The following is a 23212-nucleotide window of genomic DNA, read 5'->3' as shown; positions in this document are numbered from 1 at the left end:
CCATAGTATATGAGCACGTATATGATCATTCAAATTGTGTGTCTGTGCTTTATATAGTTGCGGTTTTTACACTGTATTATCAATATATGCCACACAAACTGTGCAGCTACCAGATTGAAAATGAAATAGTTCAATGCTGAAATTAGCTAGTGCAAATAGCAGCTAGTTTTCCATTCTAGAGCAGATCTGATTTATGAACGAATTACACAATTGTGAGTGACAACAATTTAGAGTTTAGCGACTGCATAATTTACATGCCGTAAATATCCTCACTTAAGTATAATAATAATTATTTTTATTTCTTGTATGAGACTGGTAGGAACAGTAAGTAAATTTTGTACTATGAGTGCATGGGAGGCACATGCCTAGGGAAAGAAGACATAAAAACAGATAATTCAAGCACACCCTACATTATGAAATCAGTAATCCTGGAGAGATTATAAAATCACAAAACTTTTTGTTCATCAGGCAGTCAGTTCCAAATCAAGCCTGACATTCAGTAGGCTGTGTCCAACAAAGTTTGATTTAATTTCCCCTATAACAAAAAACAAACCATAAAAGTAGATCTGATCTTCATTATATATAGTGTGTAAACAAGTTCAGTATGGATATGTCTACACTACAGCATTATTTTGAAATATCTTATTTCAAAATAGTTATTTCGAAATAGCTCATTTCAAAATAACATGTCTAGACACAAAATGCAATTTGAAATAGAATTTTGTTATTTTGAAATAGTGTGTCCACACTGATAGGATGCTGAATCACATTTAAGGCTGTCTGGAACTGGTTTTGGCAGGGCATCGGGTCAGGAGTTAGCCTCAGGCAGCAGCCACACAAGGTATCTGAGGCCTGTGCTTAAAGGGACCCTCCTCCCCCAGCTGGTTCTCAGGTTTCCTTGCTTGCTTGCCTACCTCGCTGAGGGATAGCAAGGCATTTTTATCTCTGTGTGCTCTGGTTGCCCTCACTCAGGACACCAGAGCTCTTTGCAACATGGAGCCAGAGCCTCCCCTGGGCACTCTGGTGCTTTTCCTGGATGTGTTGCTACGAGCCTGGCAGCATGTTCTGCAGGCAGTAACAGTCTTCTTGGTGTACCCCACGGGAGGCTTGTGCCTCATTCCTCCCTCATGTCCTTCCACTTTCCCCTCCCTAATCCCCCTTCCTGCTGTACAATAAAAGACACGTGTTCATTACAACAAAGCCTCTTTATTGAATAAAACTGGAGTGGGATGGGGGGAGGAATGAAACTGAAATGAGTCTGGGGAAAGAAGGTGGGGGAGGGAGAAATCTGGGAGGAGGGAGCTGGTGGGGGGAGAAAGGGGGAGGAGAATCTCAGGGTTGGGCGTCTCACCGGCCCAACTGTCTCCCAGCACCACGGGTGCGGGGGCCTCTGCATTCCTGGGGGTGTGGGTAGTGTGTGGAGGAAGAAACAGGAGGGGGAGAAGGAGTGGGAGGAGGAGCGGTATCTGGGGAGGCAGCAGGGGCTGGAGTGGCAGGAGGCAGCAAGCTCTGCCCCGGGGTCGATGACCACCTTGGGGACATGGACCATCCCACCCCTAGGATGCAGTCCAGGGCATCAAAATAGGGGCAGGGGTCTGGGTCTGCCCCTGGTTGGGAGCTTCCCCCTATGGCCCTTGCATAGGCCTGCCGCAGCTCCTTTATTTTCATGCGAACCTACTCCTGGGTTTGCATGTGGCCTTTGGTGGCCAGGCTGACAGCCATCTGCCTGTAGATGGTTGCATTCCTTCATTTAGTGCGGAGATCATGGAATCTGAAGGCATCCCCCCAAACCTGAATTAGGTCCCTGATCTACGCACTGGCCCAAGCAGGCACCTGCCTTTTCTGGCCCCTGGCAGGCTCCTGGGAGCTGGCAGACTGCTCCTGGGGAGCAGTGGCGAGCTGGCTGGCACTGGCTGCCTGGCTCATGCTGGGGTCACTGGCTCAGGGGCAGCAACTGCTGGCTCTGGGCTGGAAGGCTTGGAGGTGGCACAGGTACTGTGGCCAAGTCTATCCCTTTAAGGGCTCCGGGGAGGGGGAAGAGGCACCCTAGGAAGGGCTGGAGGCCCCCTATTTTGAAATAAGCATCTACACAGCGCTTATTTTGAAATAGTAATTTCAAAATTGGCACTATTCCTCATGGAATGAGGTTTACCAATTTCAAAATAAGCCCTCCGCTATTTCGATTTAATTTCAAAATAACGGTTTGGCTGTGTAGATGCTGGTAAAATTATTTTGAAATAATTTTGCTGTGTAGACATACCTTATTAGAACTTATGTATAGTCCCAATGCATAAAGATATTCATTCATCCCTCAGAAATCAGAAACATTTGTATGCTGTATGTTTCTAATAGGAGAAGTAACCCCTTTGGGGAGGCCTATTAGTTTATTGAGTTAAAGAGAAACTTTGTGTAGTATGCAAACAGCTAAAATATTTCTCAGTTAGGCATCAGATGCTGACTGGGAATACCTGTCACCTTTTGACATGCTCAGTTTTGCATCTCTAGAGAAAAGTCTGCATGGTATCTCTGAATTTTTCCACTGAACCCCTCTCAACCAAAGGATAAATAAGAGGAATATTAAAAATATAAATCTTTAAAGTAAATGAGCCTAATTTACATTTGCTCACACTAATCATACATCAGTGCTGATGTGCTGTGGAGGAGTGTTAAATGTTGCCTGGTAGGCATTCTCTCTTCACACAAATAATGCAGCAGAATATTAATTCTACCCTTTCAGCAGTGCTTAAAGGAAGCATTTTATCAGCCCATTTTTAAATTTAGTAAAGATGGAGCTGGGTGTTTTCTAGATAATAGGTTACATGAACAATTATAATGACAAATTGCTTCACATTATTGAAAAATGTCATTGAAGATCAGAATGAAAATATCAGTGTATTTAATAATCCCTAATATTTTATTTATTATTTAGACCTTTTCCTTTTTTGGTTGTTGACATCCTTGAGAAATTATTTGGAATGATTATTTGTTACTTTTTTATTTTTCAACTAAACCATCAGATGGTTGATGAAGTCTGAGACTCTGGAGTATATCAACGGGAGGACTTCTGAAATGGGGAATGTTTTGGTGTACCACAAATGAAGCTCTCATTCATTGGATTCTCTCAAAAGGTAAAGAGAAATCATTTTAATTTCTGGGCTTGAGAACAAGTTCATGGGGATGACCACTATCTATTTCTTTGACTAAATAGGAGAGGGATTTATTTGCTCTTATTATCAAGCTTTCTAATTTTAACTTGAACACTTCTAGTGGTTTTATAATATAATCTGGGAATTCCTATTTTATAGTTTGTGGGAGTGATCGGACTCAAACTCTGCCTAGGTAGTTGAGGGCTGAATGTTGTCTGTCTTCTTTTCTGCCAATCTATGGTGCTTATAAATCACCAGACACACAGGCTATGTTTACACAGCAGTATTATTTTGGAATAACAGAAATAACATAGTCCGCATCTACACTACAAGCTGTTATTTTGATATAATGTTGAAATAATGTCGAGCTGGAGGACTTCTTACTCCGACTCCTGTAATCCTCATTTTATGAAGAGTAAAGGAAGTCTGAGGAAGAGTGCTCTCTTTCGGACTTCCTGCTGTGAAGACAGCACCAACAGCTGAAATAAGCTATTTTGACTTAAGCTATGCAATTGACGTAGTTCATGTTGTGTAGTTTATTTTGGCTTTAGCCCTGCTGTGTAGACATGCCCACAATGATGTGTAGCTTTCCAATGGTATTTCATCCATGGTCTTAAGCAGTGATTCTTGACCTATTTACCATTGTGGGAAGCATATGCAACTTTCTAATATATGAGCAACATCTGCACAATATATATAACCTATATGTCCCTGAAGATGTCATATGGGCCATAGCTATGTGCTGACTGGGCCACAACCAGTCTGTTCTCAAGGAATTAATGATCTCCATATAGGTGATACAGGCAGGTGATAACTTTAGTGCTAATTTTTTTATCAAGCCATAATTTCATCAGTTTCTGTGAATCTCTTGTAACTAAAGCACATCTCCTTCTAACCTCATCTTTGATGGAATCATTGGCTCTGATCAAGTTTCTTAGGTAAACATATGATTTTACTTGTTCTGTAACTTGCTGCTGTATTTTAATATTTCATTTATTCTCCTTTTTCCAAGATGCAACCTCTGTACCCTTTTCAACATTTATGTAAGTCAGTTTAGGTAGTGGAAAGGATTTACTCCCTTGATTCCCAAATAACCTTCATCTCTAATTAAAACAAAACTCCTTTGAGATATAAATGCATTAATATAGCACACACATATGATTTTTCATTTTCTCTGCCATTTCTTATGTTTCCAATTCAAATACTGGACAAAGTCTGCCATTAATGAAATAATAGAGGCAATTCTATCCAAACCTTGAAGTACCAGAAATATCTTTTGGCTTGTTGTTCTCAAGGATTGCCATCCCAGTTTTACCGGGTAATGCAGTCAAGTAGTTCAGCTAAGAATTCAGACATTTATAGCCAGTGTTCTATAACCTCTACAAGTTTTCATGCTCCAACAACTAATCCTGACTTCCAAGTTCATCCTTCTACCATTTTTGCTGTGATCTTTACTTCTCTATCCTGTATTACTACTTGCTGACCAAAAAAGAGACCATAACCGGGAGAATAGTATCAAAATTAACAAAACAATTTAAAGGAGGACAAGTAGGACTGCTGTTGAAATAAGAATAAGTTGCTGTGTAGACCATAAAGGTGATAGAGGTGCTGATTCTTCTGTAACAGTGACTGAGAGTTATTTTTAGAAAGCTGACCACCATAATTTCTTGTATTTTACAATTATTGTATTTATTAATGAAATCTATAGCAATCAAACCAGAAAGGATTACATAACATTTCATTACATAACATTTCATTAAAATTTTAATGGCAAAATATGCAGATGATTTTGAATGTGGTAGGTTTGTGAAAATACGCTCTCAATAGAACATATTATTTCTAACCTAGTTCTGGTGCCCTTAATATCACCTTTGAACAATTATTTATTTAACAGGCATACATTTTATTTACAAAAGTTAACCAGAAAAAGAAATTAAAGTGAAAAAGAAGAAATTGTAAGAGTAAATGATAGCACTCAAGAAAAGATACTTTGCAAAAGATCCAAAGTGAAGTGAAATTGATCCAAGTTGTCATTTCTGGCAGCTGTTATTTTTCCAAAAAAATGTCTGCAAAAATTTCTGCATGAAAAAAGGCTCAGTATTTTTCTGACAACAAAGGAGACATATTTGGGTTAATAGAATCTTGATTCTAAAATAATTGCTTTAGATGTTTCCCTTTATTAAATGAGGTTTTAAAACCCGTTTTCTCAAATTTTGTAGGGTTTTTCTTGTTTTTATCTTCTTAATTGGTTCAGACATATATCATTGGGAACTGGTGAAGGGTTCTGATACCACTGGAAAGGTCCAGCTGTGCAATCAGAGCATGACTTTGGATACTTGCGGTCCAAAATTATATATTAATTAACCATATAGTGATCATGGTAGCTTTTACTTTAATAACAGTAAAAATACTGACCACAGAACATGTTTTCTCCAAAACATTTATAATACTTTACACTTAATATTACATTATGCTGTGTTCCTCAGATTTATTCTAAAACATGAAGAAAGCCCCACAATAACCCTGTCAGGTAGGTTTTTGACTACAACTTTTCAAAGCTAGATGCCTAAAGATGGACTCCTTAACCCATATTTAGGCACTTGACTGACTAGATTTCTAGATTCTAGAATAAGCTCCCAGTGAAGTTCCAACCTGTAATGTCTGATGTCTAGTAGATCTGAAGTCAGTGGGAGCTTAGAGTATCGCCCTTTTACAAACCAGGCCCATTATTTAGGTACCTAAATATGGAGCCACCGTCAAACATGCAGTTATGAAAAGTTTATTTCTTTCCAGAACTGAAAGATATTAACCATTATCTTTATTTTACAGATGAGGTAACAGAGGCAGAGAGCAGACAGGTGGTTTGCTCACAGTCAGATAGGAAATGAATCATACAACCAGCAATAAAGTTCTAATCTTCTATCTTCTTGTCATGGATTATGAAGACAATATATGAAGCATTACACCCCCAAAATAATTGATTTAATCTCCAGGAAGCAATGTATGAATTTCCTCTACCAGGAGTAAACTGCTCATTTAGGGCATGTCTACACAACAGGGCTGAGCTTGAAATCAGCTATATAACTTGTTACGTCAGTTGTGTAGTTTATGTCAAAATAGCTTATTTTGACTTTAGGCATGGCTATACAGCACTTATTTCAAAATAGAGCATTCTTCCTATGACTTCCCTTGCTCCTCATAGAATGAGGTTTACACAAGTCAGAATAAGAAGCCTGTTATTTTGAATTTATTTTGAATTAGCGGGTTTGCTGTGTAGATGCTGTGTAGACATGCCCTTATAGAGCAGTAAAATGTTTGATGCTAGGATAAATAAATTGTTATATTTAGGTGCTGTTGGATTTCTGTCAGCTCTCCTGTGATTTGGAAACTTTCCTCCATAGACATCATACTGGGGAAATTTCACCAGACCATTTATATTGTGAACCCATCACCTTTTCACTCAGTAATACATTTCTCTAGTCAGTGGTACCAGTGATTATATGCTATCATCTTTGCCATTATCCAGGACAGACTGAAATAAGGAACTTGTAATTTCGCTGTAAGATTAAATTGGAACTGAATCTGGCACTTCACATTTGCCCAAACTATCTCTAACCCAAACAAAGTATTGAACAGACACCAGTCTGAATGCACATTGTTAGACTTTTAGCCTGTAATCTGAAGACACTGTTACCATCCTTTGAGCCTACCAGTCCACACATAGACCAGGGCAACATATTACCTTATTAACCCCTGTCAAACTGTATCCTGGACTAGATGAGGATGAATCGGTGTCATCCTATCTTTAAAATATGTTACAGATCTCATTTTATAGAACAGAATTTTGCAGGGACAGTGGAAAGAAGCTCTCCCATTCAATCTCAGCGTGGAAATTGTTTTTGTTATCTGTGACCCTAAAAGCTTTTTGATGCCAACTGGCAGAGGGCCCACCATTCTAACTCCTAACACATTGCTGTCAGAGCATTTATCTACAGAGTGTCATATGAAGTGTCAATTGAAAGCTGATGATACATTGGCAATTGATATTGCACAACATGTATGAATAATATGTGAAGAGTTATGTATTGATATGTCTACATTGCATTTCTCTTCCAAGAGAGGAATGCAAATGCAGATAAGCGAAATTGCAAATTAAGCACGGATTTGAATTTCCAGTGCTTCTTTTGCATAATCATGGACTGCCACTTTTCCAAAATAGTGTCTTTCAAGAAAACAAATGTGGACCCCATGGGATTGGTTAGAGAAAATAACCCTTACTCCTCATGGAATAACCCCATGGGGACCGTGTTTGTTTTCTCTAAAGACGCTATTTCGGAAAAGCGGCGGTCCGCAATTATGCAAATGAAGCGTGGGAAATGAAAATCCGCGCTTCATTTGCAATTTCGCTTGTCTGCATTTGTATTCCTCTCTTGGAAAAGGAATGCAATGTAGACATAGCCTATGTGTGCTAGAAATAGATTCCTTAAATGTTTTGGAGGCAGAGTTGATAAACAAGTTTGTTCTAAACAAAAGAATATTGATATACTTGACTGCCTAAGCCATAAACAATGGCATTTACCTTTACATCTGAATCAACAGGAAAACAAATTGTGCCTCAGTGAGATGACACTGTGCTGTCTTCTTTTTTCAAACAGCGGGGGAAGATAACTTTATCTGAGCGTGCACTTCAAAAAATGTGTTTCAAAGATTTACTGCTGGACTACAGATTGGAACTCTCTTGTCCGGCACAAGGGAGTTTGCCAGAGTAGGGGAGGTCAGTTCCAGCCCCTATGCTGCTGGGCTCTCCCCAGGAGCTGCCAGCTTCCCAGCTAGGCTTCCCATATGGCTGCTGACCCTGCTGTTGGCCCCAGCCACTGGTCTCTTCTGCTGGTCCTGGCGGAGCTCCCTGCCACAGAGCTGCTGGATCCGCTCTGCTCCCAGTCCCCTGTGCAGGCTCCTGGCCACCAGTTCTGGGCTGCCACCCCCTGGCTATCAGACTGGCTCTGCTCTTAGGCTACCAGCTAGGATCCAGATTGCAAGTCCCCTGACCGTTATACTGGCTGCACTCTTAGCCCCCTAGCTGAGGTTTAGGTTGGGCCGCTGGCCTTCTGGCCACCAAATTAGCTCTGCTCCTGGCCTGACTCCAGGCTGCTGGCCCCCTGGCCATAGGACTTGCTCCTCTCACCACCCCCCAGCTGGATTCCGGGACACTGGTCCCCCAGGTCCCTGACTTCCAGGCGGCCACTTTCACAGCTGATGGGGTTCTCTGTTCTGACAACATCTGTGGTCCTGTTGGATCACAGATGTTGCTACATCAGAGAGTCCAAGACCAGAGAGGTTCAACCTGTAGAAGAAAAAGGAGGAGAGAAGCCTTTTTGTTGTTCTTCATGTAGGGGACAAAGAATTCAGCATTTTCTATCTCTTTGAAGGGTGGATCCCCTACCATATGGCAGAGTGATGCTGAAAGGCTGTTTTAGGCAAGAGAGCTATTTTAGTCAAGGATTATATCTTGTTAAGTTTTAGTCACTAGAAAGCATGAGTGCATTTTCATATCCACTTTCTGTTTCTAGTATCACTTAAATCTCTGTTCTTTATTAATAAAGTTTCTCATTATATATTTATTTCAGTGCTGCATGATTCACGTGTGGTGTTCATCCTCAGCTGAGCCAGCAGGCTGATTTGTATTCTCTCCCTTTGGAGACCGTGGATTTGGTAATTCCTAGAGGTGTCCAGTGACAGGCAGAGTACTGCAGAGGGATATTCTGCCAGGGCGGCTGGGAACTGGAGACACCCAGACTTTCCTGCCAGTCATGGCAAAGAGTTGTTGGGCTGTGCAACAGATGAGTGTGTCTGGGAGCTGACACACAGTTTAGCAATAACAAATCTCTTTCAAAGAGGCAGGCAGGTAACACAGTAATTTACGGCTCTGGAAGCCACGAGAAAGCATCACATTATCACATCATAAAATTTTAAAAAATTAGAAAAAACAAGCTTGCTAGGGTCCTGATTCAGCTTCCATTGATTTTAGTGGGAGTTCAATTGAATCCAGGGAGAGGCAATCTGGACTTGTTCTTCTTCTTCTAGAAAATGTTGCCAGGCAGCCTCATGCAGTATATATTTCTTTGGTGATCAGATTTTACGGTAGGTGCTCAGCATAAGAAAATGGATCCTCATTTGGGCATGATCTAAAGTCTACTGAAGACCGCCATTGACTTCAGTGAGCATTTGCCTACTGATTCTTTCAAGTCTTTTTTCTCTTTTCTATCACACTCCCACCTTCATTGCTTCCTTATTCTTTCTCATTTCATACCACTTGATAGTGTCTAGAATGACTTTTCTTTTTCTAAAAAGATTAGAATTAGCGTCCACATTTAAGCTTTGAAAATTGCTATTTTATTTTGTTTGTTCAAAGTGAGGGGAGCGGTAACTAGATCTGTTTGCTTTTTGGGACAGATTAAAGATGCAAAGGTTTCGTACAATATTTATAGTATATTATAATAGTGCCTGGAGACGTAGCATGGAGTAGAAAATCTTAATAAGTAAACTGGACCAAGAAATTCTTGATCTTTATTCTTTGACAAAGCATGTTTTAAAACTGAAATAATTAGGAAGAGTATGAGTTTCCATGTTGAGCTGATTCTGCCAAAATTCTGTTCTACCTGCTTTCTTGTGGTCTGTAATATAGCTTTTATGGATTTTCTTTTCAATGATGTACTGGTAGTTTGTTTGGAGCATGTCTACAGGGGAAAGTAAATTAACATTGCTTTGAATGGTGCATAGCTCTGCACCTTAGTTCCAATATGTTGGTAGCCTCTCATTTTAATGAATTATACTTTCTTACTCCAGGAAATATAAATCAACTTGCTGAAGACAAATGAGGAAGAAAATGAGAAAAAGCTAATCTATTAAAACCACCCAGACCTGCTTAAAAGATATCTGGATGCACCTTTGAGAATAAGATCAGAATTAGTTCCTAGGAATTTACAGATTCCCCCTGCTTTCTAAGCATAATTTAGAAAGCCTGGTTCCTTAGTTTAGTGGCATCAGATTAGTCAGTGTACATACATAGTAATGGTCACATTTTCTATAATAACAATGGTTTTTGGTCCTGCCCCAATGATATATCTAATTGTCACGTTATTGGATTTTAAAGGTCATTGCTGCACCCATGGGGTGTGTGTGTGTGCCCCAAAAGTCTATACAAAGGGAGCCATGTGAGGTGTCACATGAAAGCTTGTGTTCTACTGATTCTGTATATGCTATTCATGTACTTATATAATATCTGTATGTGGCGTTATAAATATGTACTCTGTGTTGATGCTGGAAAATTCTCTGTCTGAGGCAGAGCAATGTGCCAGGAATGTTTGTTCAATGGCTATGCTGATGAGCGAGGCTCCAGTGACAATAGATCTCTAAATGCCAAAGACACACCTGGGGGATGAATCTGGATGCCTGCAGACCAGCCAGAATAATGATTGCTGGCTTGGGACACAAGAATAGGCCACTGACCATGTGACCTGCTACAGCATGGAAGATGCCAGGAGAGGTATTTAAGTACTATGTGGCACCCTCCATCTTGTCTTGAGTTCAGCTCCTGATCCCAGATGCAGCCTTGCAGGGAACAATGAGCCGGGAAGAACCGTGGACCCATCCTGACATAGGATGTACACCAGAGACTTTTAAGATAGCAGTTTATAACATCTCTGCTAAGAGCCTGTATCGAGAACTGGGTGATTTGATGCATGTAATGTATTTTCTTTAACAACCTTACTCTCATACTTTTCTTTCTTTTAGTAATAAACCTTTTGATTTTAGATTCTAAAGGATTGGCTCAGCATGATCTTGTGGGTAAGATCCAGAGTGTAAATTGACCTTGGAACTGTGGCTGGTTTTTCGGGACCGGAAGAACCCATTTGGGGTAGGTGAGAGTGGGTTCTATAACCCCTTACCTGTGTGTTAGGCCCGGGACTGATTGGGGCACAGGAAGAGCTGGGGTATCAGAGAGGTTTTGCTCGTGAGGCTTCTGGCTGGACAGAATGTCAGCTGAAGCGATCGATGTAGCTGGTTTGTGTCCTGTTTGGGAAGGTCCCTGGTCTGGGGCTGTAAAGAGCCCCGAGTTTGAGCAATTAGTCCTGAGTGGACATCCTCAGCTGTGCCCAGACCCGTCCGTCACACTAATATCAGGCACTTGGGCTTCTAAACAAGCCTCTGTTTTGTGTGTTCAAAACTGCAGTGTAATTTGGGCAGATTGTGAGACTGGGATTTGGAAGAATCTGCCAGATTGCAGATTATTGTTTGGACATATGAATTGGGGACAGTAGCATCTGATTCTGAGTTTATAAATTAGGTTTAGGTCTGACAAACTGCTTAAATTGCCTGAAAAATTTGGCAGCTTCTATGCTCCTAGATATACAGTTTGGACCTCCCTGGCCTGGCATGCTCAGGACCTGACTGGGAGGACTTTTGCCAGACCAGGGGAAGTCATTTTGGACCCCTGCTACCGTCCCTCCTGGCCTGACTCCCTACCTCCTGCTGGCCTCTCTGCTCTGATGACTCTGCTAGGCAGCCATTGCTGCTGTGGCTCCAGGATCTGCAGGACAGCCATGCGCACTGCCCTGGACAGCCACACACCGCAGCTCCCTACCGCACCAAGCTACCGTGGCTCTCACCATGTGCCAGGTGAGCCAATGCTGCTGAGTAGCCCTGCTACCACATGCTGGGTGGCCCTGCCATCAGCTCACTGTGGGCAGCCCACTGCCCTGCTGACTCTGCTTGGATCCTTGCCACTGGCCTTCCACTGTGACACTCTGGTCCTGCAACATCCCTGCTGGACCATGGATGGTGCTGGACCAGAGAATCCTGGTTAAGAGATTTTCAATCTGTACCGTTGAGTTGGGCAATGCTGAGCATTTGGTAAATTTCACCAGAAAATGAGCCATCTTCACCGTTCTCTACAAAAAATGTACCATAATACCTGTGAACAGTTCATGAGGATAAGGATGAGGAATTTCTGTTTCATCTTTTGTTTAAAGGATCATAAAACAAGACTTCATTAAATAGGTTTGTTTTTCAAATGTTTTGCATGGATTTATATCTTAAACTATTTAACAGATTGACTTGGTTAAGAAGCACAACTCGTTTCTAGCTGACATGAAGGATTTTGTGAGCAATTGATCACTGCTGCCAATTGTCAAGGTCAGAGGGATGTTCCAAATTGGCAGTCCCCAAAGTACTTGAGAAGATTAGCCTGAAAAAAAGGGAAGAGATGAGGGAATGGGGGGAAAACAGTTATCAATTCAGTTCATGCAATATTAAAAATACCTTAAACAGAGTTTTTTGTGGGCTGATCATACCCCATTATATCTTATTTTTTGTATTTAATTTTACTGAGTTTTCCAATGGTAAATCACAAGTCAGGTCAAGGAATAGAAAAAATAAATATGCAGTGATATTTGTGCACATTTTTTCAGTGTTACTTCAATAGCAGAAAAATAAATATTAAACGTGTGATTATTGTCCTTCTGTTGGACAATAATCAATGAGACTTTGAAGACCTGTGCTCTGTTTCTGGTTCTGACACTTGCAGAACTGAACTGTGAGGCCTCTTTAAGTGAGTCAGAGATAAAGATTTGCACATGCTGGTTCTGAATGAGAAATACTTATACTTCTGTGAGCACAGTCAAAGGTGAGTATAGAAAAATGAGATCTTCTGAGATTAGCCTGGATTTGGAAGAAAATGAACATATGTTCATATGAGTTGCTGCTGGTTTCATAGTTGTACTAATAAATGCCTATGTACAGATATTGTCTTGTCACATTCATCATCTCCTACTGATATGGATAGATTGGAGTTATTAGAGTGATTCATATTTTTTGGCACTAGAGCCTGAATGTGCACTGAAGTCAATGGGAATCCTTCCATAGACTTTAGCATGTGTTGGATTGGCCCCTTAGGTAGTAATGACATGGAATAAATAATACAATTAATTAGTACTTAAAATACATAAAACTCTTTTCTAGTTAGCTTATGGTAATACACTGGAATAGGAGATGCTTGTCCAATGGCTATTGGATGTAGAGACCCAACGCATAGACTGGAATATAGAATAGCTACAGAAATGAGACACAAAAAGCTTTGGCTTTTGTAGATATTAAGGGGGCAGAGGCAAGATTTTTGGAATCTCTTCCTATTGGTTATCATGACACTTAAACCCTAAAAGCACTGAAGCACTCTAAAAAAGTCTGATGGGATTGCTTGAGCACCATTAGTCTGTTCTAGAGCCTCAGTGAATGCTAACACTGTGAGCGAAATTCTCATGTGGTATGAACAGGCATAGTTGCACTGACTTTAACAGAGCTATGATAATTTACATCACCTGAGAATCAGTCCCACCAGCTTTATAGATGACTGGGGAGGAAAAAGTCAAGTTTTAAACACAAATTTCTTTGGACATTAGTGGTACATCTAGACTACAGGCTTTTGTCGACAGAAGTTTTGTCGACAGATATTGTTGACAAAGCTTCTGTTGACAAAGAGCATCTAGACTACATCCAGTTCTGTTGACAAAGCAAGCTGCTTTATCGACATGACAGTGTAGATGCAAAGGACAGTGTAGATGCAATAACGCCTTCTGTCGACAGAACTCTGTTGACAAAAGGTGTTATTCCTCGTAAAATGAGGTTTACAGCCATCGACAAAACTGCTGAGTTCCATTGACGTTATATCAACAGAACTCAGCAGCAGTGTAGATGCAGGTATAGTTTTGTCGACAAAGTCCACTGTTGTCGACAAAATCCTGTAGTCTAGATACACCGAAGGAGAAGTAGAAGTGCAGTATTTGTAATTACTGGTGTTACAAAAAATTGTTGCTGGAAAGTATAACAACTTTGGGCTCTCCTCCATATTTCTTTCTTTCTTTCTTTCAAATGTTGGAGTTGTCTGAACCCTTTGTATAGAACTTAAATGGCCTTGCCGCTAAGTAATTAGAGTGGTACAATGGCCATCTATGACACAACTGTCTCATTTTTGTGTTTGTCCCTGCAATGGGAAATTGCAGGTTGGAACAGTCTTTCAAATGGGATGTGCAGTGTTTCCCATTTCTGGCTGGGACAGAAATAATCTTTTTATGTTAGCTCACCACAGGCATAAAAATTAAATTAACCAACTAGTCAAGCCACTATACTTTTCAAACCTCAAAAAGAGAGATTGGGTGAATGCTGAGACTGATTCTTATTTTATCCTCATTGCTTCACCCATTCCAAGTTTGATCCCTTCATGTCTGATAAACTAGGGGATGGTTATTCCATTGAGAGCCAGCCCAAATTTTTTGTAAACGATAGTATTTTTTGTTACTTTTCTCAGCTCATTTACAATCTTGGCCCCTTAAAATTGCTACAGCCTTTGGGGAGTTTCTCTTTTAAGGAATGTAGCGCTATTCAACCAAATGCCCCCTTAAAGAGCAGGAAAGTCCCTTGCAGAACTGGGGGAGTTTTAAGTGTTCAGGACAATAGTATGTAATTAGGACTGGCAAACAACTAAAAAAGTCACAATAATGAGATTTTTAAAAAGTCATGATTAATCCCAGTTTGCACTGTTAAACAGTAAGGGCATATCTACATAGCAGGGTTAAAATCAAAATATGATATGCAACTCGAGCAACACTAACTGTGTAGCTTAAGTCGAAATAGCTTATTTTGACTTTTGGCAATGTCTACACAATAGTTATTTTGAAATAGAGCACTCTTTCCCCTACTTTCCTTACTCCTCATAAATAAGGGTTACAGGAGTCAGCGTAAGAAGCCCGTTATTTTGAATTTATTTCAAAATAACGGGCTTTCTGCGTAGATGTGCACTATGTTATTTTGGAATAACTGACGTTCTTCCAAAATAATGTTTCTGTGTAGAGATAGTCTAAGAGAATGCTAATTTAAATGTATAATATATATTTTGGATGTTTTTGTATATCGTCAAATATCTTGACTCCAGTTACAATACAAATAAAAAGTCTACAGGGCTCATTTTATTATCTTCTATTACAAATACTTGCACTATTAAAAAGATAAACAAAAATAATATTTTTAATTCATAGTGTTGTAGTACAATCTCTTTATCTTGAAAGTGCATCTTACAAATGTAGAATTATTTTGACACATAACTACACTCTAAAATAAAGCAGTGTAAAACTTAAGAGCCTGACAAGTCCACTCAGTCCTACTTCTTGTTCATCCAGTCACTAAGACAGACAAGTTTGTTTACATTAATGGAAGATAAAGCTACCTGCTTCTAGTGAGAACAGGCATTCACATAGCACTGTTATACTCTGAATCGTGTACACTTTGCGTTCTGTATTTTTATTGAAAACAATATAATTAAAATGTGGCAAAACATTTAAATATTTGTAATGCTTTTCAATTGATATTCTGTTAGTTTAACGGTGTGATTAAAACTGTAATTAATCATGATTATCTTGTAAAATATAGTTAATCTACTTTGCATTAATCACTTGTGTTAGATATGGTTAATTGATAGCCCTATACATAATATACGTTGTACATATTCTATAGAGACTTCTTCCTCCACATTGGACTGCCAAAATTAAACAGGAAATGGGAGTAGAGAAGAGAATTACTTGGCTTCTAAGTTAGACTTAAGGATTAGCCATAGCTGAACCATGGATGTTCTTGGAGTCTGCCATGAAAATTGGACACAAGGCTGAACTGAGTGCTTGGTTAGCAGCAAAAATGTACTTGAAGTTGCCTTGATCTCTTCATTCTCTCTGAAGCATCTGGCACTCCTCCGCCATCACAGACAGGATACTGGCCTACAAGGACCATTAGTCTAACCCAATATGGCTGTTCTTATATTCATTCCAAAGGCTTGTCCAAAATGGTGTTTCTTCTCACATCATAAATCTAACTGGAGAGATTCTGTTTGTAGCATAGATTGTTTAAACCCAGAGGGAAAGCTACTTCTGAGAGCCCTTACAGGATAATGTTCTAAGAAAATTGTTCTTTTGATGCCTTGATTTAAAACCCATGCTTCTCATTAACACAAGCTTCAGGGTGCCTGAAGATCTATCACTGAAAGGGATCTGCTTTAGAAACCGTGTGAATTCACCATGTGGCTGTACAAGGTTAAAAACAAAAGAAGGAAAGAAAGGAGAGGCTAAAATTACGTATCTGTTACTAATTTCAGAGCCACATGACTTAGAGAAAAATCTGCAATGTGCTGATTTTCAGGAAACCAGCCATCCTTACAGATTGGCCAGTGCACTGTCATACCAGAACTTTAACTCCCATTTTTTCTTTTGTATTTAGAGCAATATTTTTCTTCCCAATTGTGCTTGCTATATAAACATTCCCATGAAACCTATCAGTCAGAAAATAAAAAAAACCTTTGCACACACTATAAAAAGATCCCCTCCCTTTCATAAAGAAACAGAGGAACTGCAAGGGATTTTCTCTCTGAGTCCCAAAGGCTACACAGCACAGTGCAGTTTTGTTTTAAAATGTGACTTCTCCGGGTTAGAGGCTTAAGGTCTTGCTTGTCTGTGGAAGAGTTACTAGAGGTTTATTTGAGTTGGCACTAAACATGTTTAATCTGGACAGCCCTGATACCGAAAATCAGCTGGGAGGGAATGGTATAAGGTGCACTATCCTTGATATGAAAAAAAAAAAAAGAGATTGAGATTAATGACAAGGTAAGTGACTACTTCAGTTTCAAAAACTGACCTCCGGGAAGTGGCATGTCACACATTAGATTCATGTTAGTGCATACATTTGTTTTCTTTTTTTGATACTGGATAATCCTCTTTTTTTCCCTTCTCCTTGACTTGAGCACTCAGCCAGGAGGTTGGGTAACAGGATGCTTCACAGTGATTCCCTCCCCCCCCCAAGCTATTTTAGAAATAGTTTGTTGGTAATATGCACTACTTCTACTGGCTAAATTAAAGGAAGGAGTTAGATGGGAATATGTCCACATTGAAATGCAATGTAACATATGTATGTGATGCATTCCAGTTTACTGCAGCATAACCTGATACTAGATATCCAGATGTAATTTAGAATAGTATGCTGTCAACTATAAACAGCACAGATATAACATATACAGGTTGGACTGCCATTGTCCGGCACCCATGGGACCTCATTCGTCCCAAATGAGGGGATTTGCCAGATGAGAGGAGGTCCCTCCCAACATGGCCTGTGCTTCCTTGTTGCCCCTTGCCAGAGCTCCTGCTCATCCTGGCACACCCTGTCTGGAGCTCTCTGGCTAGTGGTGCTTGCTCCTGAGCTCTGTGGACAGGGCCAGAGCTCTCTGCATGCTGCTGGCCTCCAAGCTCTGCAACCAGAGCTGGAGATCTGCAGCTGCCACTGCAGCTGTCCCCCAAGATCAGGGCTCACCCCCTGCTATCACCCAGCTGCAGGGACCAGAACTCCCTGCACAGGCTCTTGGCTGAGTCACCAGTCCCCCCTGTGCATCTACAGAGACCAGGATATCAGAACTGAGTTCAGCAGTCCATTTAGAAGTGGAGAATAACAAACTATTGTTCTTTGATTGTCTATTTGTGCATAAGGACTAAGAAAGATCTGTTTTATTAGGACACAGTTATCGTACTCCAGTGGAAACAGCTGATATATTCATCCTCTGTATCATGGTGGCTATATTTACCAACTATCCAAGTCCCAAACAATAATCTTCAGAAATTTGAGAGCCGAGGTACACCTGCTAGGGCCCGGGGCTTTAGCTCTACAGGAGGCACGTGATGGTGCTTGGAGGTTCAGTCTTGCTCTTGCTAAAGGCCCTGAGCCCCAAAAGGTATGCATGATGGGCTGAAGCCCCAGGACCTCTCTCCCCACTGGGAAGAAGCCTTTACCCCATGAACCCACTGCAAAGCAGAGGTTCTGAGCTCTGCCACTCAGTTTGGTAGGTGGAGAATGGGGAAATAATGGCGAGCATTATTTAATCTCCTCAAGCAGCATTTTAATAGTAAAAGAGACACATGTGACCTGTGAGACACAGTTTGACCATCCCTGCTCTATGTTCTCAAGGTCTAATCTTCACTAGGAAAAATGTTGCACTCGTACCTTGTGTTAGAGCTAATGAAGACAGTGCAATTTTCATATGAGTTTGCAGGTTGAAGTAAAGACTACTAATGAGCCTTGGGTTTATTTGGACCTGTTAATTCATGTTAGTGAATTCTTCATGTTAACTATGTGTTTTGTAAGAAAAGTATTTCCTTTTACTAAGTGAACATTTGTTGCCTTTTTAATATAATTAGTTATCCCACTCTTATTGTAGTACAAGAACAATACAAATTAACGCTCAATAAATGTACAAAAATCATATGGGACTATCCTTTTTTCTGTTTAGTAATCCATGAGAATCTGTTAAACAAATGTATGCTGCATGTAATAATGATAGTTTGGGTACCCTAAAATCCCCCCAAAAGCATTTCAGAATCGAGCAAAGAACTGAATTTTGTGTGCTACCATTGCCATCTACTTCTTAGTAAGACTCAATTAACAATAGCGTGCATATTTGCCTGTTGTGGTTGTTACAACAAAAAGTATATTCCCAAGCTAATGAGGGTTTTTGTAAGTGTCTGGAGCTCGATCCAGTATAGCAGTCATTAATTGCCTTGGATTTTTATGAATTTTAATTATTAGAATAATTATAATGCATTCTACTGATCTGGAATCTTTTGATGTGTTTCACAATCAGAGATCAACTTCAAAGGGGCCTGAGTAGTTCATTTATCCCTATGGTAAAAAATAGTTTTAGATTAATATATTATCAACAAAACATACTTTTTGATGCACTATTATTTGCTTACAACGCATCTTCTTCCAACAGGTGATTTACAGTTTTTCCTCTCTTTCTTGATGACACTTCTTTAAAAGCTATGAATAGAGATCACTGCATGACACTCAACCTGAGCTTCCTAATATTATGCTTATTCTCTCGCTGTTTCTTACATAGGCTTACACAATCGTCCTTTCTGTTTTCAATTATGGAAAATTATTTATAAACAAGAGGGAGAGGGAAAATTGTAACACGCGAGATGCTACATAATAGCATGATAGAGATATAAGTTCCACTTGATTCATTGCTTGTAAAAACATGTTTTGTTATGTTCTTCACTGCAGTTCACATTCTTCTGTGTTGAAACCTGATCCTAAAAAAGAGTCCATAAAGATCCCGACATTACTGCAGCATATTAAGATATCATAGAATCATAGAATAATAGGACTGGAAGGGACCTCAAGAGGTCATCGAGTCCAGCCCTCCACCCTCAAGGCAGGACCAAGCTCCGTCTACACCATCCCTGACAGATGTCTATCTAACCTGTTCTTAAATATCTCCAGAGAGGGAGATTCCACCACCTCCCTTGGCAATTTATTCCAATATTTGACCACCCTGACAGTTAGGAATTTTTTCCTAATGTCCAATCTAAACCTCCCCTGCTGCACTTTAAGCCCATTACTCCTTGTCCTGTCCTCAGAAACCAAGAAGAACAAATTTTCTCCTTCCTCCTTGTGACACCCTTTTAGATATTTGAAAATCGCTATCATGTCCTCCCTTAATCTTCTTTTTTCCAAACTAAACAAGCCCAATTCATGAAGCCTGGCTTCATAGGTCATGTTCTCTAAACCTTTAATCATTCTTGTCGCTCTTCTCTGTACCCTTTCCAATTTCTCCACATCTTTCTTGAAATATGGTGCCCAGAACTGGACACAGTACTCCAGCTGAGGCCTAACTAGTGCAGAGTAGAGCGGCAGAATGACTTCACGAGTTTTGCTTACAACACACCTGTTGATACAACCTAGAATCATATTTGCTTTTTTTGCAACAGCATCACACTGTTGACTCTCATTCAACTTGTGGTCCACTATGACTCCTAGATCCCTTTTCGCCATGCTCCTTCCTAGACAGTCGCTTCCCATCTTGTATGTATGGAACCGATTGTTCCTTCCTAAGTGGAGCACATACCTGCTTTAGCATATACCTGCTTTAGGCTAGAAGAAAATTACTGTAAATTAGCGATTATAACCTGCATCTATGTATAACATGCACTTGTGTATTACCCGCGGTTTTTCTATGATGTGTGTTAAAAAAAAAAAAATTAGATGACCTGCACACACATATAACCCGCAGAGACTTCTGCCGCCTTTATAAAAGGTGGTCTTTGATGCCGCAGTGGGAGATATGGTGGCAGCGGAAGTGCTGCTGCTTGGGCTGGTGCAGCAGCCCTGTGCACTTGAACAGCAGCCCTGAGATGAGGAGGTAGCTGCCCAGCATAGAAAGCAGACACAAGGCGATGGCCATACCACTGCCAGCGAACTGGCCTGCCTGTGGTGGGGAGAGAGCTGCCCTCGCATCCAGGCCCAACCTGTGCATCCACAGCCAGGCACCACCCACCCTCCTCCAGGTGGGGGGAATGGAGAGCGCAGCGCAGGCGTGATGGAAGCTTGTCAGGCCCTCCCTGCCCCCCTGCAGTGGAGCTGACCCAGTTCTAATGGGGGGTGGGGTGGGCAGAGCTGCTTAGGGGAACTGATGCTCTTGGGGGGACTCCAAGGAGTAAAAATCAACTTGTATAAGACTTGGACATGTATACCCCATGGCGGGAGGGCGGGGGGCAGGGTGTTGTAAAAACGTGTATAATCCATGGATTCTATTCGCTAATTTACACTGTTCTACATAGTTCATTTGGATTATTTTTAAAATCTGTCCATTTGTAGTATTTTCCAAAGAACTTCTGGTTCTTTCTTCTAACACCTTGGCTACGTCTAGACTGGCCCCAAATTCCGGAAAAGGGATGCAAAGCAGGTAAGTCAGCATAGGGAAATCCACGGGGGATTTAAATATCCCCCGCGGATTTAAATAAACATGTCCGCCGCTTTTTTTCCGGCTTGGGGAAAAGCCGGAAAAAAAGCGTCTAGACTGGTGCAATACTCCGGAATAAAGCCCTTTTCCAGAGAATCTCTTATTCCTTATTTCAAGTAGGAATAAGAGATCCTCCGGAAAAGGGCTTTATTCCGGAGGATTGCGCAAGTCTAGATGCTTTTTTTCCGGCTTTTCCCCAAGCCGGAAAAAAAGCGGCGGACATGTTTATTTAAATCCGCGGGGGATATTTAAATCCCCCGCGGATTTCCCTATGCTGATTTACCTGCTTTGCATCCCTTTTCCGGAATTTGGGGCCAGTCTAGATGTAGCCATTTTCATTGGCTTGATAGTAATATTCCTCAGAAATTATGTGATGATTTACTCTAAGACATTTTTGTCCAGCCTTATTATGGCTTAAAGCTTTCAGAAATATCTGCATGGAGCAACTTGTTGGATGTGTAACTACCTATGCAGGACATTTTTTTTTTTTTTGCTTCCTGCAAGACACTAGGGGTACGTCTAGACTACATGGCTCCTTCGATGGAGACATGTAAAATAGTTTACTCGGCATAGTCAAAGAAACCGGGATTTAAATAATCCCCGCTTTATTAAAATAAAAATGGTCGCCGTGCTGTGCCGACGATCAGCTGATCTGGCACTGCACGGCAGTCTAGACATGGTGCAGTCGACAAGGGCGGCAATCAATGGAGCCATGTAGTGTAGACGTACCTTAGGTGATCATGTAATTACAGATGAAATGGCTGAATCAGAATAAGTCCATTCCTATAATACTGCACTTGATCAGCTATAGAATATCAGACTAGGAAGAAAAGATTTCATATACAGATGATGATTCTTGTGGCTCATGTTTAGTTTAATCTACAGTTCCTACCTCCTTCCCCTAAGTGACCATGCCTCAGTATGTGTGCATTTGTAATGCAAACAAGGCCTGAAATGCTGAGGATACTTAACTCCTGTACCATTCTGATGGGGATGTAAGACCAGCTTATTTAGCAATTACATTTAGCTTCCCTATACAAAAAGTGCTGCTGATTCTGGACAGTAATGTCTTTAAAAAAATTGGAAACCTTTTACTTTGGCTGACTGAACTTCACACCTTACAGGAACCCCAGAAATCTCTGCATTGTTCTTCCTTTGTTTAATTAAAACATGATGCAAAATAGTAGAAAAATATTTTTTTTAAAACTCAGTGCATATAAGATTTCATTTTCATTTCTTGTGCTTCAATCTCCACACAGATATTTTTGGATTGTGAGGGAGATTTAATTTCTTTTGGTGTATAGGAGATGTACAGGATTTATTTAAATTATAACTTTACCTATCTCAAATTTAGTTTTAATGAAAACTGAAGCCTCTTCCCTTAAAATACATTTTAATACTAGATTAGTGTGGTCTGTAAAAATAGGTCCATTTTTAGATCCCTGGGTTCTGAATTTATTTAGCTGGCTAACTTCTCAAATCTCCTGAATCACTTACTCCCTATTTTTCCTTCTTTGAACATGGCCACTACCTCTGCTACTTTGGGTGATAGCTGCTAATTCTCAAATTATTTGCATGAGGAATTAAGGCTCGCAGCATACCTAGGTGCTGGATTTAGGAAAGCTTGCACTGCATGGAAGAAAGTGGGGAAAAAAATTATACAGAACAACAATGAAAGCAGTCATCTCACAATTTCACAGCCTTACGCATAGAGGTTTCTTTCACTATGTATTTAATTAAATGACTGCTCCCTTACTGGCCCCTTTGCTGAATGAAGATATCTTGTTTCCTGTGTCCATTTAATTACTGAAATGTTCGTTTCATTGGTTGGCCTACAACTGAAAAACAGAAATTGATGTTAAAAAAAGCTAGTTTTCTCTACCTGAGACTGTCGGCCTACTTTCCCCACCTGCTGCACTCTCCCTCTCCATCTTCCTTTGTTCTGTTCTATTTCCACATTAGAGCTGATTTGGTTTGAATCAGAATTGCTCCTCTCGCTAGGAAATATGGTCCAGCCAAGCACACAGCAGCATCAGGGAAATCTTTCACACTGTTGAGACACTAATGGCATAAGATCATGCTTTAATGTGCAAATCTGAGACAGTCGTAAGAGAGGGGTAATTTTAAAAATCCCATTGAGGGACCGCTCGTGCTAAGTCTATGAATAAGTATCACATCAGAG

General features: G+C 40.5%; 1 long non-coding RNA gene across 1 annotated transcript in view; it reads left to right on the top strand.

Moving 5' to 3' along the window:
* Positions 1 to 23212, top strand: part of LOC106732604 (uncharacterized) — a 332750-nt gene that overhangs the window by 141411 nt on the left and 168127 nt on the right. Inside the window, exon 4 of the long non-coding RNA XR_001368840.3 lies at positions 3018 to 3128. This is a non-coding gene — a long non-coding RNA (uncharacterized LOC106732604). The remainder of the gene's footprint in view (positions 1 to 3017; positions 3129 to 23212) is intronic.

This window comes from Pelodiscus sinensis, chromosome 5, assembly GCF_049634645.1.
Source record: "Pelodiscus sinensis isolate JC-2024 chromosome 5, ASM4963464v1, whole genome shotgun sequence".
NCBI classification, from domain to species: domain Eukaryota; kingdom Metazoa; phylum Chordata; order Testudines; family Trionychidae; genus Pelodiscus; species Pelodiscus sinensis.
This window is presented reverse-complemented; position numbering and strand designations above follow the sequence as displayed.